This window comes from Tympanuchus pallidicinctus, unplaced genomic scaffold (assembly GCF_026119805.1).
Source record: "Tympanuchus pallidicinctus isolate F22 unplaced genomic scaffold, pur_lepc_1.0 scaffold4, whole genome shotgun sequence".
Taxonomy (NCBI): Eukaryota; Metazoa; Chordata; class Aves; order Galliformes; family Phasianidae; genus Tympanuchus; species Tympanuchus pallidicinctus.
In genome coordinates, this window is record NW_026294758.1 from 16,245,976 (window position 1) to 16,262,504 (window position 16,529).

The following is a 16,529-nucleotide window of genomic DNA, read 5'->3' on the forward strand; positions in this document are numbered from 1 at the left end:
TGTGTTATCTGTAATACAGTGTGTGATCCATTTTGACCCTATCTGTGTGCTCTGTATTCACCTGGGAAGCTTTGCTTTGAATATAATGACTATAATGGAGATCTATACTTAGAACAGTATACTAGAAGTTGATGCTGTATTAACCATCTTAAGTGGAAGTGAGTACTGCTTGAGTGAGCACTGTATAAATAGGAACACATATCAACTCAAAGCTTCATGACAGATGCATTTAGATATAACACATGATACATCACAAACTAACATCTTAGCCAGAAAACTTGAAAAGACCTGGATTTCTGAAGAATGCCAAGATGAGAGACAATGTTTTCCAGCGAGAGATGTCTTTATACTTTCTTATAAAAGCTCCAGTATTTCAGAAAGTTTTAATAGCAATTTGTTATTAAATCTGTGTGGACTATTATCAGGCCAAAATTCCTGTTTAAAAATAGATAATTTTCTTTATTCTGCCTGTGCTTCAGATCTGGCAAAGTCCTTGCCTGTACTTCCTTCTACGCTCTTAAAGATGGGACAAACCATGCTGGGAGAGGCAGAGGACATGTAATTAATTGCTCAGGTTGGAAGTCTGGTTTAAATTTCGATACAACTTTCAGACTAAAGTGATCTTGCTTTCCCTGTTGGCACCCTTTGCTCTTCTTTCTCACAGCCGTGCAGAACTCAGCACACGCCATAAGAACAATAGAAATTTTCTTCTTTAGTTAGAAATAAAAATGTATTTCATTTTGTTTTCCTACTAAGCATTCTGGAAGCATGAGTCCCTTGACAAGAGAAACTTTATAAACAAGAATACTGAGGCTAGGTCAGCAATCTCAACATAAAAACATATTTTTTTGTTTTGACGTGAGCTCTGTTTCCCATAGCTCAGCTAGGGAATTAAAACTGGCCCAGTTGTGTTGATCTCAGTCTGCTAAACTGGGACATTAACCTACAGCTACAGCCAGGGGAAAGGATCAGACTATTTAATTTGTTAGTTAGTGTCAGTTTGATCTTGATTATCTCTTGAAAAGACAAAATGTGAACAAATAATGATATTTATTGTCTTTTGTTTCATAGGTAAATTGAAGTGCATTGATTAAAAGTAAACCTAATCATTGTTATTTAGGAACTCAAAAGCCATTGATGCCTTTTATTCTTAATATGTATGTGGTTCCATGCTTGCTCGAGATCAAAAATACACGTGGGAAACACATGCAAACTCATGTTTTTTTTCCCACCAGAATTAATTTTTATGGATCTTATGCAGCTGTAAGAATGTTATTGATGCACTGACAGACACTGAAAATAAGCCAATGAAAATACCAAAGAAAAAAGACATGTCTCTAGCGGGTAATAGCCCCAAACAAGAAATCAAAAGCCTAGAGAGCACAAGCAGATCTAGCATCAGCAGATGCACTGAGTTGCGGAGTGCTGTGGGAACACCAGATCCTCTGATCCCTGGTGTTGTGGATTGACCAGACTGGTTCACAGGGTGAAATCTAAGTTCTAATTTAAAATCTAATCTAAGACTAACTTGGTCCTTCACTTCCACGAGACTGATAGCTGCAGGCTATACACACTTTTTTAAAGTCATTTTTGCAGCTTAGTCTGAAACTGTGCAATAATGATGGAAGAGCTGTGAAGTACCATTAGTGGAACTTGCAGAGTTACTAGAAAGTGGTTTGAGGAAATGTTACACTTAAATATGAAGGCAAAGGTCAAACAAAAGAGAAGCCTCCTGTAAAAGGTACATCATGTTGCTCAGATCCCTAAGCGAGGAATGGCATAAGTCCATGGGGAGTCAGTAAGCATGTGTATGTGACTTATTGCTCTGATATGACACTATTATGTTTTAGTTTTTAGCATTTTTAAAGAGTAGGTAATAGCTATGAGAGATGAAGAACTTGGAATTAAGTACTGCAGTTATACACAGAAGGATAATTTGGTTTTGATAAATTGTCCTGAGTCGGTTAACTAATAATACAGGTTTTTTTTAAGTAGCATCTTAGCAGTGCAAAAAACAAAAAACAAAAAACAAAACAGTAGTATCATTATTAATGTCTAAACTATAGTGTGTTTCACACAGGATTATGGTAAAGGTCAGATCACGTTTCGCTGAATTAAAAGCTATTCTGAGCTATAGCATTCCTAATCAACTCAGACCTAAAGGTGCATAGCTCAATTATAATGAGGCACAATGAATTTAAATAAACTGTGCAACACTATACAGTGATTTATAAATGTCCTATGATATCCTTTTAACTCATTAGCAATGAATGATACTCCTATATGTATTCTCCAGTATTTTCTGTTGTGTAATTATTTTTACTCACAATAGCTTTTAGAGAAGACACCTTTTGTTATAGTACATGAATGTAATATGCAGTGGGCCATCTTGAATAACACAGGTAAGGTGAGGAAGGGAAAGGAGTGGAGAGGAGATCTGTGATTGCACATCTGTATTGTTTGAGATACAGACCTTACCAGGGTTAAATACAAATCCAGGGCCTTATAATAGACATGCAAATGTTCTCACCTGAGAACACATCAGGATTAGTAAAGAAAAAAGGGAATTTTCTGTGTCTGGGACACAGCCACTAAAAAAAACTTACAAACACATTGTGATGGGAAGTCAGCATAAAAAAAATGATAATAAATGTAGGTTGCAACCTATTGTGCAGCATCTGACACCAAAGGATATGGCCACTGCATTTCATGGATGAAAGTTTTTAGGAAGGGTGAAATATTGGATAAATTATTTTCCAAAAACATTTTAAAATATTATATGCCTGTTTGAGGAAGCTGAGATGAAGGTGCTAATTATTCATCTGTATCACATGATTCCTGGTTTTGCCAGATGCAGACAAACTATGCAATATGAAGATAAAGATAAGCGGCATTTCTGTAAGATTTGGGCTTTTACATTCAAACTTGCAAAAAAGCTGAACCTATTAAATCTGTATTAGAGTATCACAGAATAAGAGGATCACAGAATGTCAGCCTGGCGAGGTTGGCAGGGACCTCTGAGTCCATCAGGTTCATCTCTTAATTCAGCAGGATCACTCTGAGAAGTATGCTGAGCTCCACACTGGAGATCTCCAAGGAGGAAATCCCATGGCACTGGGTCTCTGTGCCAGTGCTCCATCACCCAGACAGCACAGTAGCAAACCTTGCTGTTTCCTCATCCAGTCCAGAATTCTTAATTCTCTATGAGATCTTATGATCTTATGATCTTATGAGATCTTATGATCACAGTGCCTAAGGCCTTACTAAAGTCCAGGAAGATAATATCCACTGCTCAACTCTTATCAGTCAAGTGTTCACTTTGTTATAGAAGTTTATCAGATTGGTCAGACATGACTTCCCTTTGATCCATACTGATTCCCTTTGAATCCATACTGACTTCTGATAATTTCCTTCTTCATATGCCTAGAAATAGTTTCTTGTACTTAGAATTTAGCCAGATTTCAGAAGTTCTGAGCCTATATTAACTCCCAGTTTTAGATGTTAATTTTTAAGCATTATTGTGATTGGATGTGTACAGAAGTGTATCTGAACTTCCGATTTTCCTCCCTTATTCACAGCAATTCCCAACATAGTTTTGCAAGCTTATACTGTGATATGCAGGTTTTGTTACCTACCTCTTGGGTGGTTGTTGTAGTTTAGCCCCAGCAGGCAGCTCAGCATCACACAGCTGCTCACTCACTCTGTCCAGGTGGGATGAGAGAAAGAACTGGAAAAGTGCAAGAGTTTATGAATTAAGATAAAAGAAAGTTTACCATGTGCAAGCAAAGCAAGAGAAGGAATTCATTTACTACTTACTAACAGTATGTAAGTAGTCAGATGCTCAGCCACTTCTAGGCAAGCAGGGCATATCATACATCATGGTTTCTCAGGAAAACAAATGCCATCACTCCAATCATCCTCCTGCTCCCTTTTTTACATGTACTTTACTGTTCAGCACTATGTCTTATGTCAGGAATATCCTTTTGGCCATTTTGGCTCAGCTGTCCTGGCTGCATCCCCTCCAAGTTCCTTGTGCAGTCCACCTTCTCATTGGCAGGATGGCATAAGAAAATAAAAAGCTTTTGGCTCTGTAAGCACTGCTCTGTAACAGCTGGAACACCGGTGTATTATCATCACTATTTTTATAAAAAATCCAAAGCACAGTATTTTATGGCTTTCTATGAAGAAAGTTAATTTCATCTCAGCCAAAACTTTGACAGTGGATGGTGTTGAAAAAAATTTACCTATGCAGTCAGCAGATTTATAATATACTTAGTCTGTAAATGATGTTTCCTTTTGGAAATCATGCCCATGCTTGGATTGTAGGGAAGTTTGTATACGTATGTGTGTTAGCACCTTTGGACTGTAAAGCTGTTGGCTGTCAAGCCACGCACATACACACACACACACACACAAAAAAAAAAAAACGCATAAAAAACCATTTATTATTCTCAACCAAGATCTGTTAAGTGTACACCATAGTCTTGATAATCAGGCGTGTAACATTAGATGCACAGTTTGCTCCACTTTTTCTTGGTAAATGAAATCACATAGTGAGGTGAGATTGGATAGTTGGACTTCCATGGACTCTTCTCAATTTTTAAAAAAGAAAGAGAGTAACACAAACAAATTATTGTATTTTCCCTTCTCCATCACTGCAGTACTACATTTTTAGCAGAAATATTACTAACAAATACAGAAACAAATTAGCAAGTCTGACAACAATTCAACTGTCTCTAATGTGAATAATCTTACTTATGTAAAACTAAGAGCCCCAGATCGTCCCCAGAAGTAACTTACTTATTTCTAATAGGAGCTGAGAAATAAATGTACTGTTGGTTCTCACTTAAGCAGGGCTAAAAACTATTAGAAACTCTACACAGTACAGCATGAAAATGTACAAAAACAGACTTAACAAATTATTTCAACTTTGTAGTTATCAGGGAACTTTGCTACTAATCCAGCAGTTTTCTCTCTTGGCCATGACTCCTTTTGCATTCATATATATATGTAAATGACCTTCACAAAAGCCATTTTATTTGTTGATTACAAAAGTATATTAGTGCACTAATCTGATCTTATTTACAAAGGTGACCAGTGGGATTTACAATGTAAAGCTTTTTGTAGTGCAAATGAAATGTTCTGCAAATGAATGAAAGCTACCAGCACTTCTTTTCATTCTTGATTTTTTTAAAAAATATTTATTTATTTATTTATTGTATCTGTACTTTTCAGTTGATGCGTTGTGAGATTAGTACCCTTAACAATGCAGCTCCGTCATGTTTAAACTGTGGGGAAAGAGAAGTCAAAGCTTCACCTTGGAGGGAGGGAGGAGGGATAAATCTAGCTTGACTGCATGGTAATAATTCCATCTACCCACTCTTGCATTAAGTGATTATCCCACTGGAAGTCAGTGATCTGCTTTGAAGTCCTCAGCTTCAAAAGAGTCACCACATGAAGCCTATTCATATAAGCAGGAGTTCCTCTAAATAGAAAAACATCCTCTGCATCTCACTCTTAATTTTTGCAGTTGATGAAATGCCTTTCAGCATCAATAGGATTTTAAGATTACCATAATTTCTTCTCAGATGCACAACTAGAAGGGCAAGGGCTTGGAGGCCTGACTTTGGAGGTTGGATTCCCTTTAATAATCAGGATGAAACAATCGGAGTATGATTTTGATTACCTGCTGTCAGAGTATTCCCCAGATTTCCTCAGTGCTGGAGTGTTCCTGCTATCAAGTCAATACATTTTCCAGGCAATGAAATATCAAAAGATATTTTTGCTCATTTGAGCAAGAGATTATAAACCTGCAGAGAGAAGACAGGATAGAAAGAATGCTGATTTCATAGGTACAGATATCTTAGCAACCCCTACCAAAGGGGCTCAGCCCTCTTGAATATCCTGTGTTTGAACCAGAAAGAAGATTGTGCAGAGCTTTTGCAAATATAGTTAGGCTCTCTGCATTGTTCCATCTTCCAGGATCTATAAAAAGATACTTGAATTTAATTCAAAAATGCACTCACAATAACATCCACAACCAGTGCAAATAAAGGGTAATTACATTTATTTTAAGGTAATGTCCCAGATGCATGTTTTATGATGCAGCCTTGTTCTTACATTTGTGGTTGTCCATGAATTATATAACATATTTCTGCATGTAAGCAAGGAAATGGTTATATGAAAGCACTTCTTCACTGTTTAATTTTATCTGAGGCATCAAATCTTTTTTCAAGTATAGTGACAAAGAGCTGGAAAGGTCAATTTAGGTTGTCATTTCCATTCCTTGCTACTACAGATAACCACATCATAAAATTCTCACTTATAATCAGACTTTAACAGTATGCCTAATATTTTTCGTGTACTCTAATTTGACACATGCTCTTCTAAAATGTTTGAGAGGAAGATCTTCAGGTACTAGTGATCCTCTGCAGATTTACGGAAGGAATATCTGGAAGTTGGTCTAGTGTTGCAAGTGTTACTGCATTCCCTTGAAAGAAAAGGTGGCTTTCCCTGCTTTATGTATAATATAATAATAAAAATAATAATTTATGGAGCAAGGAACAATTATTATCACTATTACTATTACTTCATTTCATTTTCCTTGTTGCTTACTTTACAAATCTCATTTCTCAGAAGGATTTAGTTCTGTGGTGGAGTTATTTGTTCTCATATATATCTCTAATAATTAATCTAGGCTCCATCTGTATGATATTGCATGTAAGCACACTTTTTTTACAGTGTCATTTTGTCTCTCCCCACGTGGTAAACTAAGAAAGGTTCTTGACTGGAAAAGTAGAACAACATTTTCACCTTGGAGGAAAGGTGCATTTGTGGTGGTGCTGGGGATATGAACAAGATAATTACTAATTCACAATGATTATTAGTGTATTTAATGCATACAGGTTCCATTTGCTTGTTTGTTTGTTTTTGTTTGTTTATTGTAAGAGGTAAGAGGTAAGGGGTGGAACTAGAAGTCCTGCAGGCAGGTGCAAGTATGAGCTCCTTTATCTCACTGCTCTGACAGCGCATGTGGGATGGGCGCTATGTGGGAGATACAAAGTTGTGGAGGGATGGGAAACCCAAGGCAGAACATTACCTGACAATGAATACAAAGGTAATTATGACTTGTGATGTAGCAGTTACTACCAAATTATTTCCAGGTGATTTCAGTAAATAAAATTTATGTTTGGTTAAGCTGATATATTGTATCCTTCTGGTCTTTTCTTTTGCATCCAAAATGAAAGACTGACTGTATGGGGACATCCTGATATTGATGTATTCTTTCCTCAACATCCTCTAAGAACAGATTATTTTTTCCTCATTGTATGCAGGAAATTTTCAACCACTGCTGCTCTACACCCTTTCTTTGCGTAGAAAGAAAAGGATTCTCTGACATACTGTGTCTCTCTCATCGTTTGCATCAATGAGCAGGATTTCAGCTTCGTATATATAAACATTTTCTCCCTTGGTATTGAGAAATGAAAAATTAAATGTGGTGAGAAATAAAAAGTCAATGTCTGCATTAAAAATAATACAATACTTCCCACTGCAACACATGCACAAAACTATACATCCAGTTGCAGGTACAACTGGAAAATAAAATCTTAGCAGAAGTGTAAATTCTGTGTATGTTTTCTATTTATAAGTAGATTTGCATATTCTATGTTTGCAGCTTAGACAAAAATTTTTAAAAGTGATCCCAGAAAGATTACAAGACAAGAAAGAATTTTGACGAGCGTGGCATCTGTATACAAGTGTGTGTGTATGTATGTATCTGTCTATGCATCTATCTATTCCCTATGTAATGCATACTGAATATTTTAAAAATGTTGTATTAAAGGAAGCTGGATTCCTTGAAAGACAGTTGTTTACAAGAGTACCTTGACATCCCACTTTCTTTGTTGCTCTCTAGGTTGCATCATAGATCATTTGGTTCTACATGCTTCTTTCTCGTGGTATTTCTTTTTGTGCTGTCAGATCCTGCCATGTCCATTCAAATCTGAAATTGTCTGAAACTATCTAAGTAACAACAAATCTGCTGTGTGAATAAAATCTTTATGGCGAGCTGCTAGGTTTCCAAGGCACATGCATAATAGAAATTCAGTATCACTTCATTTGAGTACAGGCATTGCTAGCTGCATATCATGGAGTCCCACAAATTGTCCTATGAAAAGAAAGATTATGACAGAAAGACAGCCCTATGTATAAGAGTCTACTAAATGTATTCCACAGCCAGCTGTGTGAATCACCTTGGGGAAAAATGCATATGAATGCACATGTATATTAGGGAGGCTTCTAACAATGATCTCATTCTGTACCAACTCTGAAGTACTTTTTAAAAATGTGACAGTTTAACTGAATTATCTGGAGTAGGCATTTGGAAAGGCTGCCGTAACTTGAATTGTGTTCATTCCTGAGCTTACTGAAAGATAGTAGTTTTAGTTAACAGGGGCTCCTGAGAACATCATCTTTTGGCCTTTGTTAATGTATATTTGCAGGTCCCAATTTCTCTTTGGAATTTAAGTTTGTAAAGTATCTTCAAATGGAGACGAAAATGATGGAGTACACTAAATGTTGGTATCACACAAAGATGCCAGAAATGAATGAAGCAGAGTTTTCTCTGTCTAAAGTGGGCTTTGACTGACTCAGCAACATATCTTTGACAAATATTAGCATAATATAATATTTATATTTTATATAATCTATATAGTTTATATAATTTATAATTTTATAATATTAAGTGTCTTGAAATTCAAAATCAAATGAACTGAATGATGCTCAATATTCTGTTATAAAGACAGCATAATCCTCCTATTCTAACTTTGTGTTATTGAATCGAATGTATAAAACATGCTAACCTAGTTATCTCTAATATTGATATCAGCCTCTCCTATTCTCTCTGTTGTCCATTCTGATGTACACACAAAGTCAAATAATAGCAGGACTGCACTGAAAGTAGACTCAAACATGTTCTGTTAATGTATTTGATACATTAGGAATAGAAAATATTGCAGCACGTACTTTACCGTGAGACTACTGTGGATGTTGGATATGTGCTTACATCATTGATACATTATGAAATCTGTGTTTCCTCATCATCACTCCTATTGACTACCTGTGCACTGCTGGTATTAGTGTGATTTCTACATCCCCCCTCTCCCTCTCTCAGGATGTGGGTCCGTAGTCCTCCCCACCCCATTAGTTACAGAACTGGGCAGAATCGCCCCTTAAGTGTTGACAATCCTGTTCTAACAAATGCATTGATAAAATTCAATTACACTTGATTCGATATAATATTCAATTATCATATATGTAGTTATATGTCCTCCATGTATTGTATGTTTATATTGGCCTGTACATTTACTTAACTCTGTCTAAATATTAAGCAGAAAATAACATGCAAAAAATTTCTGTGATATTTTCCAAAGGAAAGACACAGCTTTATAAAGCAAATCTTAAATGTAAGTGAAAAAAAAAAAAGCTATTTTACATATTAATTACCACTGAAAATAAAGGTAGTCAATACAATAAAAATTGTGTTGGGCAAAAAAACATTTGAAATAAGTGCCACATGCATAGTAAACCACATCTTTGTAACCCTGCTCCTCCCCATGAGATTAGCTATTGCCTAATTAGCTGCAAAGATTTTGATGAGAGTAAGGAAAAGAAAAATGACTTTTAAAATTCTCCAGTAGAACTATCTTCTTAATAGATTAAGTATCAAATGTTCTTCAGTGCCTGACTGAAGACTGATCTGATGTGACATTCCTGAGCAATAAATCTTCTGAGCCAGGTGGCCTCAAGCAGAAATCACAAGGAAAAAGGAAAGAGTGTTTTTGAATTTATCAAGGTCTGACTGGGGTTGTAGAATGGTCAGTTTCATTGTGATAAACTCTTTCTATTGTTTAGCATTCAATTACAAAGACTTGAAGAACTTGAAATACAAGATTATAACAACGGATATTCAACAAGAATAAGGTATCTCTAAGTAATGTTTCCAATGGGGATCAGCTTGGACAAAAAGCTAGAAAATGTGTCTCTTGGTGCCCACATGAAGTCTTTAACAGAATTTAATTTCTCATTGTAATGGATTGTTAATTTATAAATAATTCAAGAGGGCAACATTGCAGTATTAGAAAACAATTTAGTGGAGTTTTGCATTTGTATGCATTGCTGTTTTTTGGTTTGTTTTTTTTTTTTTTAAATTTGCTCATTTTTTTCTTGTATCAATCAAGAATATGAGTATATATAATGTCTAACAGACCCTTCTAAATAGAATCAGTGTTGGTCATTTGTTTCCACAGGATATCGAAAGCAAGTTAATTTTGTGTCCGATACAAAAATCTCATTGGCAGGGGTGAAAGCTCTATTTAACAACATTGTTTGTGTGCATTACATAAGGAAAAGGTTGAAGGAAATGTTTTACTGATGTCCTTACCTTTGCTAAGGATGAAATCTTGATTCATTCTTAGTGTTTTAATAGCTGCTGGTTTAAAACCCCAGACAAGCAAGAAGAAAAACTAAAATTTTGCAGAAGACCAAAAAAAAAAAAATAAAAAAATCAGCTAGCAGATTATTTCAAAAACTAGTTATTTGGACATAGTTGCATTTCTTGTTGATTTCAAAAAAATACGATCATCTTCAAACACCAGACAACTTGTTTAAGTGTAATAACACAGATTTTCAAGCCTTCTTTCAGCTGCCTAATTTGGAATTGAGTCAGTGATCTCTCTATTTAACACATGCTTTATTCAAATCAAAATTATAAATGTTTTAATTAAACAATATTTCATCAATTTTTGTCATCACCAGCATTACTAGTCTTGCTGAATTTGTCTAACGGTAGAACTCTCAATACAAAAATAATTGAAGTATCCCTTTCAAAGTGAAGGGGATTACTTCTAAATTTTTATTTGATATGTGCACATTTATCCACTTCCTGCTCCTTCACAGGTCTTGATACAACAAAGAAGTGAAGAGCTTTGCAACAGTGAAGGTACATCACTACCTTCCAGTTCTCTTTCATACAAGCTGAATTTTACCGCTCTGCTAAGGTTCACTCTCTTCTGTTTTGAAGTCTTAAAGGGAAGAGCATGTGGTGTTTAAATTTTCTTTCTTTTCTTCTCACAGCAAAAAAAAAATCATCAGTAAGTAGTTCCACTGTCCATGGAAGAACTCTCTTTAGCAAAGCAAACAGATTGTTTTATTTCTCTGAAGCCTTATTTCTTAAGCACTGTAAAAATTCTAATCATTTTCCCCCTATTTGCAGTAGAGAAAAAACCTTATTCAATAGGCTATTTTTACTATCTTTACCAGAATTATTAATTCATTGATTTTCAAACCAACAAGTTAGGCAAAAATATCTTCAGTAAAATGATCCTTTTTCATTTTGCTACCAGATTTGCCAGGATTGTCATATAAAAGCCAACTAGAAGATCAGACTCCTCTAAGTGAAATAATAGTAGCCATCTTCAGTGCAGTTCTGATATACAGAGCTCATGGTACATTTTTAGAAGGCCCCGCTCTCTGTATCTTGCATACTCGAGTGTTCAGGATCCTCCTTAACTCTGTGCAGTCAATGATTGCATTTTGAATGCTCTGTCCTTCATATTTGTTCATTTATTCTCCCTCTGAAATTTTCCCTCTCATGAGAACATGAATGTATTTAGTTTACATTTGCAAACATGAGGGTTCAAAAAATGTCATTCACTGATGGCTCTTCATTGAAGATGCCTCCTGACTCACTTGCCCACGTACCACCTCAATTTCTCACTCTCACAGGAGAGTAATGGCGTGGAGCCATGAACAACATTCATCTTCAAGGTACTTCACCCAGGGCTATAGGGATATTTTCCTGCACTGGATCTACAGTTCTAAAAAGAAGACAGGTGTCTACATTTATTTTTCAACAGAATTTCTGTCTTTGTCACAATGGTCATCTCAATACTTTTATATGGTAGTCCCTCTAAATGGAGTGTCTGTGAGGTTGTCATTACATTGACAGGTATGATAAAAGGCAAGTGGAAATATGCTAAGTTTTCCATTCAAATCCAAAATGCCTATGACACAACTGTAGTGGTGATACAAAGACAGAGTGGTACCATACATCAATTGATAGCTTTAAGTGAGAATTATCTGCAGCACTTCTGTTACACAGTCAGAGACTGATGAATACTGATGGAAAGCAGGAAGAATGTAGGAGATAATTCTTTTTTTAAATCAAGTTGCAAGGCAAGAAGATCATTAAAAGGAAAAAGCACAAACAGTGAACATTTCTTATAGGTAATGAAAAGTATCAACATTTATTTTCTTTCCAATTTACATTTTTGGGAAAAAAAAAAATTAACTTACTGAAATAGTATAACTCATGCAAGAGTAGATCTAGGAGGCATGTTTGTAAAAAAACAGTTAAAAATTGTATATTATAAATATATATAAACTGAATTTTTGAGCTAGAATAGATTTTTACAGATAAAGATTATCCAAAAAATATACAAAATATTATAAGACTAATTGACATATAACTAAATTTTTGAGTTACTATATAGTGGGAAAAACCTGTTAAGAACTAAAATCTGAAACAAGAAATATGCCAACTGCATTCTGAATTTACATTTTGAAGTTGTTTTGTTAGTGGAAAACTATGAAGGATACTCGCTTGTATATTTCTGAAGGAAACATGTTTCAGTCAAAATTATTTTGTTTATTCTAATCTTGAGAACTTTTTAGATTATTTCTCTGGACATCTTTGGAATTGACTGATTCATAAAAGTGGGGGAGGTGGCTTTCTCTTAATTGAGTCATTCATATGATGACAAAACTCAAAAGTATATTCATTAAAAAATACTCAATTGACAAGAGATTTAATGCTCAGTGGGGACAATTGGTTTAATGTATTTAAAGAATTTTAGAGACTGATCTTGTGAAAGCTTACCATTGTGAACAGCTCTACTGAAGTCAATTGCTCTATATATTTTTACATTTTAAGACCTATGTAAAAGTAAAGTGGAATTACTGATGCTCTTTAAATTGATCTTGAGCTTAAGTGTGGAACAGGGTCTGGTACTATATTTTAGTTTCAAAATCACAGTGTATGCATACTATTATGAATAGATAACTAGAATTATGTGATATTTGATTGTGCACTCCATCTGAGCACATCTGAAATGGCATCACTGAAAGTGCTGCTGTGAATATCCTTTTGTCAGTGCAACCAAATAAATACAAATACCTTTAACACACTTATTACATGCTTATCTTGGTATCTTTAGTTAATACAAATGTCATAGTAAAATGAAAAAAAAAAAAAGCAGCTTACATAAATCTGTTGAACGGGTAAAAATACATATTTAAAGGTTTTAGAAAGTTTTGACATGCATGAATGTTCTTGCTGGCTTTCCTGAATAAGGCTATTACGGTTTTTTTTGGTAGTGGAATTTGGAGTTTAATGCGGAAATTTGGGGGATTTTATACACGTTGTAAATCAGTATAAGTATGTGTAATTTTAAAGGTAGAGATTTATATTTAGAGAAGTAGATTTATTTATTTTTAGCTGCTTGCATACAAGCATCATTATTTACACAGTATCATTATTTATGTAGAACTTTTCATTTGGAAGCTCTTGAAATCGCAAAGCTAATTCAGTAAGAAATGGAGATTTTTTTACTCAGTTTGCACACACATTCAGGCCTGCTCGAAGCACTGGCTGGCTCTGCTCTCTGATAAACTCGCCTGCGTTTAGAGTTCCTAATCTAGCATGTATATGATTGGGTGACTCCCAGCTTTGTTGCATGAATTTCACAGGCTCTCCATCTTTGATTTTCTCATTAAATTTTTATTTGATTTTTTTGTGTAAACAAAAAATTCTTATGAATTAGGCATGGCCTAAGTTCTTAGCTTCTTTTATGTTTATGCTTCTCACAATTTTGACATATTGTGGATATACTCACAAGAGGATTTGAACTAAGAAATGCTATGCTGAAGCACTATGAGAAAAATAATTTTTACACTGATATTTCTATTGTTCCATTAGTTCTGAATACTTACACAGTAATGGCATATCATGTATAAGTGAAAGTATACAATTAAATGGTCATTTGGATTAGTTAGAAATGTTAACGTACACATGGTAACTTTTGAAGTCTGTAATACATTTAACAACAGTATTGTGTGTATTGAGTATTGCTCTTCTACTTTTCTATGAAGGGCAAAGTGGGGAAATAATTTCACACTGCATATAATGCATTGGATATGAAGGAAACTTGAAAATTATTTAGTTACAGATTTCTCTGACCAGGCTTGCAAAATGGCATATATTATGTTAATGGCCAAGAATTTGAAAATGAACTTGAATATTAAACACAGTAAGTTTGGGTTCTGACATGAATGCAAGCCTGGTTGGTGTGTAGCATAGAAAATTGATTATTTTTTAACTCTTTCAGGTTTCCTACAGAGTATGATATTACCTATGTCAAAATACAGATTCACAAATGAAATATCAGATAGACAAAAGCATCACTATCAGAATCTAGTCCCTCTCTTGTCAAATCCTGCTGTGCGACCCATGTTCCTCTACATCAGTGCATTTCTACATCAGTTGTGCTGTGCTCTGTTGTCTAAAATAAGCTGAAGTGCAGCAGACCTTACTGTTAATAATCTAATAAGATTCACTGCTTCTGTTTTTGCAGCAACCCCACACATCCTCTAGGAAGTATGCATAAATGGTGTGTGCAGCTCTTTGGAAATTGGCCACATGAGTCACATATGGTGCACTGGTGAATGCTGTTTGTAGTGGAGGCATCTATCACAGCTGTAACCATGACTGAGATGTGCAAGACTAACAAGCATATTACATTACTCTTATCTTCAGGATGTCAGATGTGTCGTCAGCTTTTGACCAGTTTTTAAGCAGCTTCTGAACTGTATAATAGGAATAGACACATGCTTAGCTGTTTATTTGGCTTCAGCCAAAAATCATTAGAATACTTGAAATAGCACTTTACTATTCCATCTCAAAGGGCTGACTGCTCTTCTGTGAAGTTCCACTGAAGGTTGCACAGGGAGTAAACATCACTCCCTGTCCTTAGAGATATGCAAACTTAGACTGTATGAGAAAAAGTATATTTTTGAAGCTGATCCTGGATTGTATAGGGAATTGATGAGAAGATTTCCACAATTTTATTGGAAATGGCACCAGAATATCCTGATGACCAAACACCACAGGGTATCTCCACTCTCATGCCCTCAGAAATTCTAGCATACAGAGCTCAGAAGTGGTGGGGACTTTGCTTCATACAAGTGAAACCATTATCCAGCCTTTCACATTCAATATGTGGAAAGTCACCCACTTTGTGATAATTCCCCAGTCCTCATGCTTTGACTTTTACAGGAGTGGATCACCCAAGACTAACACAAGAGTTAATATGATGTCCTTGTGGTTCTGTGAGACCACGATACCTGTAGACTTACCCTTCTAGTCTTCTCATCCCTTCTAGTTTTCTCAGCAGCTGTTTCTTTCTTCCTCCTCTTCAACGAGGCACAGTGAGACACTGTGTCACAGACTACAAATAACTTCTCTCTGGCAGAAATTTGTAGCCTCTTCTTATAATACAGGTTATTGCAGAGCCTTTTTGTTAACTCTCTTTCTTCCTTTGTGAAACAGAAACATTATGTTTTAAACAAGCATGAAGGTTTTCTTGTTTTTTCATATCCTTGGCATCTCTGGATGGCCATGTTTGGGAGTGTCTACATATGCATTTATTTAAAAGAGGAATAAAAATGTCAGAGATTATAGAAAATATAAGTCAAATGTAGGCTATTACTGTACGTGCCTTTATTTATTTATCTGTCTATCTATCTATCTATTTATTTATTTATTTATGATGGGCAAAGTAGTGGCTGATTCCTTTGTTTCCTTTTCAGTATCACAGGTTTTGCAAACAATCTATTAGGCTACAGACATGGAAAATTGAGGATGTCTTGATGGCCAAGGCTGGCTCACTTTGTGGTGATTACCTGGGTGAGTCTCCTCATCACTTTCCAGTGCCAAGACCCAGACAGCTTGACTATGTGCTCCAGCTTAATTCTGCTTAAGGGAATTGAAAGATGAGGGCACAAAGAAGAAACAAATTGCCCAATCCTGCCACAAAGCAGTGACAGGGTGCTTTTTGAACCGTGTTAGCCATTTTCTTTAGGAAATGTGTTCATGTAGGTATTTTCTGAGGTTTCTTAATTAAAACTGTTTTTCTGTCTTCCACCTATGTATGGGGATCTCACTGCATCCCACAGAGTCTGAGTCGGCCTGAGTGGGAGCCATGCTAGTTCAAAAAGTCTACAGAAACCCACTGTTCAGTTTCTGCACTATATAATGAACAAAATAAAATCAGGTGGGAGGGTCTGACTCTCAAAACATTTCCATTATTTTGCAAAACATGGTATTTTATGTGATACCATTTAACACGTGTAAGAGTGTAGAGCAAAGGCACCTTTAAAATGGCTTTGGAATTACTTAATAACAGTTACTCCAA